The sequence below is a fragment of the Mus musculus genome, chromosome X, assembly GCF_000001635.26.
Source record: "Mus musculus strain C57BL/6J chromosome X, GRCm38.p6 C57BL/6J".
NCBI classification, from domain to species: domain Eukaryota; kingdom Metazoa; phylum Chordata; class Mammalia; order Rodentia; family Muridae; genus Mus; species Mus musculus.
The window spans coordinates 14,702,385-14,706,737 of record NC_000086.7 but is presented as its reverse complement, the minus strand read 5'-3'; the positions used below and the strand labels follow the sequence as shown (position 1 = coordinate 14,706,737).

The following is a 4,353-nucleotide window of genomic DNA, read 5'->3' as shown; positions in this document are numbered from 1 at the left end:
ATAAAATAAAATAAAACTCTAACTCTCAAACTAATAATCTTAAATTTCTAGTGAATTCTTGCCTAAACATTGGTTCGGCATCTGTTTTTGTTGTTGTTTTGTTTTGTTTTGTTTATTTGGTTAACCAATCAAATTTATGCATCAATAAAATCATAATTTACAATGCCAATACAATAATTTCAGAGCCAATTAATAATAATAAAAACTTTATACCAATTACTCTAACCTTATGAAATCATCATGCCGGCCTCCTTCCTCTTCCTCCTGAGACACTCTGTATTTCTGCAACTCTTAGCTCCTCCACCTTTCCCTGTCCAATCACAGGCCTCCTCTGAACTAATGTAATTGGACAGGGAAAATCCTTCAACAACAGAATGCATAATACACATTAGAAGAGAATTCAGGAGACAATAGGGTAACACAATGTACCTATTTTCCTTTCCTTTTTTTTTTTTTTTACATTTGAATCACCAGGTGGCATGCAAATAAAAAAAGAACATCAATAACTCTGAGCCAACACACAATTCGACAGAAAAGGACATTATGACTCTAAGTGAACATAGTTTTAGGAGTACATTAATAAATTTATTTAATTCATACCTCCTGTTTTATGTATGCCTGTGGACATCAGATGATAAAAATACTATCTGCATAAACCTAAAGAGGCTCTTTCAAACAGTCCCAGTTGAAACTCCAGGTAATGAGAGAAATCTGTGCCATAGATTAAATGTCAGGTTTCACTATTACAAAAAATAAGCAATATATATTATGTAATATATCTCATATAATACATAAAATGGCACCTAACAATCAACAGCATCACTGACTCAATAAAACAATATAAATAAATGCTTCAAAACACCAATGGCCATGACAACAAATAGTCAGGCTCTTTATAACACTTACATCAGATTGAACAGTAACAACCATAAAATGAACAAAGAGAAGACACAACTTTAATTCAAATTTAGTTTTTCTAAAAAATGAAGCAAAACTTCTAAAGAAAGTAGGACTTTTGTGCCCCATTTATAATGGGGTTATTTGATTTTCTGGAGTCCAGCTTCTTGAGTTCTTTGTATATATTGGATATTAGTACCCTATGGAATTTAGGATTGGTAAAAATCCTCTCCCAATCTGTTGGTGGCCTTTATTGACAGTGTCTTTTGCCTGACAAAAGCTGTGCAATTTTATGAAGTCCCATTTGTTAATTTCTCGATCTTAAAGCACAAGCCATTGCTGTTCTGTTTAGGAATTTTTCACCTGTGCCCATGTCTTTGAGGCTTTTCCCAACTTTCTCCTCTATAAGTTTTAGTGTCTCTGGTTTTATGTGGAGTTCCTTGATCCACTTACACTTGAGCTTTGTACAAGGAGATAAGAACGGATCAATTCACATTCTTCTACATAATAACCACCAGTTTGTGCCAGCACCATTTGTTGAAAATGCTGTCTTTTTTCCACTTGATGGATTTAGCTCCCTTGTCCAAGATCAAATGACCATAGGTGTGTGGGTTCATTTCTGGATCTTCAATTCTATTCCATTGATCTACCTGTTGATCACTGTACCAGTACCATGCAGTTTTTACCACAGTTGCTCAGTAGTACAGCTTGAGATCAGGCATGGTGATTCCACCAGAGGTTCTATTATTGTTGAGAATAATTTTTGCTATCCTGGGTTTTTAGTTACTCCAGATGAATTTGCAAATTTCCCTTTCTAACTCAGTGAATAATTGAGTTGGAACTTTGATGGGGATTGCATTGAATCTGTAGAATGCTTTTGGCAAGATAGCCATTTTTACTATATTGATCCTGCCAATCCATGAGCATGAGAGATCTTTTCATCTTCTGAGATCTTCTTTGATTTCTTTCTTCCGAGACTTGAAGTTCTCACCATACAGATCTTTGACTTCCTTAGTAAGAGTCACACCAAGGTATTTTATATTATTTGTGACTATTGTGAAGTGTTATTTCTCTAATTCCTTTCCCAGCCTGTTTATCCTTTGTGTAGAGAAAGGCCACTGATTTGTTTGAGTTAATTTTATATCCAGCTACTGCACTGAAGCTGTTTATCAGGTTTAGGAGTTCTCTTGTGTTATTTTTAGGGTCACTTATATATGTTATCATATCATCTGAAAATAGTGATATTTTGACTTCTTCCTTTGCAATTTGTATCCCCTTGATCTCCTTTTTTTTGTCTGATTGCTTTGGCCAGGACTTCAAGTACTATATTGAATAGGTAGGAAGAAAATGGGCAGCCTTGTCTAGTCACTGATTTTAGTGGAATTGCTTCATAATGAATGGCTGAGAAGCACCTGAAAAAAAATGTTCAACATCCTTAATCATCAGGGATATACAAATCAAAACAACCCTGAGATTCCATCTCACACCAGTCAGAATGGCTAAGATCAAAAATTCAGGTGACAGGAGATGCTGGCGATGATGTTGAGAAAGATGAACACTCCTCCATTGTGGGTGGGATTGCAAGCTTGTACAACCACTCTGGAAATCAGTCTGGCAGTTCCTCAGAAAATTAGACATAGTACTACCAGATGATCCAGCAATACCTCTCCTGGGCATATAACCCAGAAGATGTTCCAACTGGTAATAAGGACACATGCTCCACTATGTTCATAGCAGCCTTATTTATAATAGCCAGAAGCTGGAAAGAACCCATATATCCCTCAAGAGAGGGATGGATACAGAAAATGTGGTACATTTACACAATGGAATACTACTCAGCTATTAAAAAGAATGAATTTATGAAATTCTTAGGCAAATGGATGGATCTGGAGGATATCATCCTGAGTGAGGTAACCCAATCACAAAAGAACTCACATGATATGTACTCACTGATAATAAGATATTAGCCCAGAAACTTAGAATACCCAAGATACAATTTGAAAAACACATGAAACTCAAGAAGAAGGAAGAACAAAGTGTGGATACTTCGTCCCTCCTTAGAATGGGGAACAAAATACCCTGGAAGGAGTTACAGAAACAAAGTTTGGAGCTGAGACAGAAGAAAGGACCATCCAGAGACTGCCCCACCTCGGGATCCATACCATAATCAGCCACCAAACACAAATACTATTGCATATGTCAGCAAGATTTTTCTGACATGACCCTGATAAAGCCTCTTGTGAGGCTATGCCAGTGCCTGGCAAATACAGAAGTGGATGCTCATGGTCATCTATTGGATGGAATAAACGGTCTTCAATGGAGGAGCTAGAGAAAGTACCCAAGGAACTGAAGGGGTACAACCTAAGGTGGAACAACAATATGAACTAATCAGTACCCCCCCCCCCAGAGACCGTGGCTCTAGCTGCATATGTAGCAGAAGATGGCCTAGTTGGCCATCAATGAGAGGAGAGGCCCTTGGTCTTGCAAAGATTATATGCCCCAGTACAGGGGAATGCCAGGGCCAGGAAGCTGGAGTGGGTGGGATGGGCACCAGGGCGGGAGGGGAGGGTACAGGAGACTTTTGGGATAGCATTTGAAATGTAAATGAAGAAAATATCTAATAAAACATTGTTTAAAAAAAAAAAGTAGGAGTCAATGAGTTTTAGCACAGAGCTACTCCCAGGGCAGCAGTATAATTGTATGAATTTTTCTTTGCTGGTAATTTTCCAGTTACAATGAAAACATTTGTTCACGTGAAATATAAGGATACTTTTTACTTTAAGATTACTTCTTGACAAAAACTTATGTTTTAATCTCATAAGATATGGGGTTAATTCACATGAATTAGTCTTGAAATAATTTTTTTGTAAATTTTTTTCAGTACCCTTGAACCACAGGGATGATTTTATGCTTGAAGATCATTTTTAAAAATAAAGTAAGTTATGCAATCTACAGTACATTAAATTATAAGCTGCAACAATCTCCTTTTGCATACATAAAACCAAAGTTCACAAAGCTTACCTTTCTGGCATGTTTAACTCCACTCTGTCTACAATATTCTAGTGTTCAAATTTAGAAAGCACATGGAAGATAGTAGGAGCTGGTATGTTTGAAGAACAATTAACCCAGGCAGTATACAAGAATGCTTCCAGTGGCTCGTTGGTCTAGGGGTATGATTCTCACTTTGGGTGTGAGAGGTCCTGGGTTCAAATCCCAGGTGAGCCCAGCTACTTTTTCTGAGACAAAAGGATGGACCATCTAGAGACTGCCATATTCAGGGATCCATCTCATAATCAGCCTCCAAACGCTGACACCATTGCATACACTAGCAAGATTTTGCTGAAAGGACCCTGATATAACTGTCTCTTGTGAGACTATGCCAGGGCCTAGCAAACACAGAAGTGAATGCTCACAGTCAGCTATTGGATGGATCACAGGACCCCCAATGGAGGAGCT

The 4,353-nt window shown here is 37.6% G+C and overlaps 1 non-coding gene across 1 annotated transcript; it reads left to right on the top strand.

The window, feature by feature from the left end:
- The first annotated feature begins 4,050 nt into the window (after positions 1 to 4,050).
- n-TPtgg3 lies at positions 4,051 to 4,122 on the top strand. Its single transcript has one exon. It is a non-coding gene; the product is annotated as a tRNA-Pro (tRNA).
- The last annotated feature ends 231 nt before the right edge of the window (positions 4,123 to 4,353 follow it).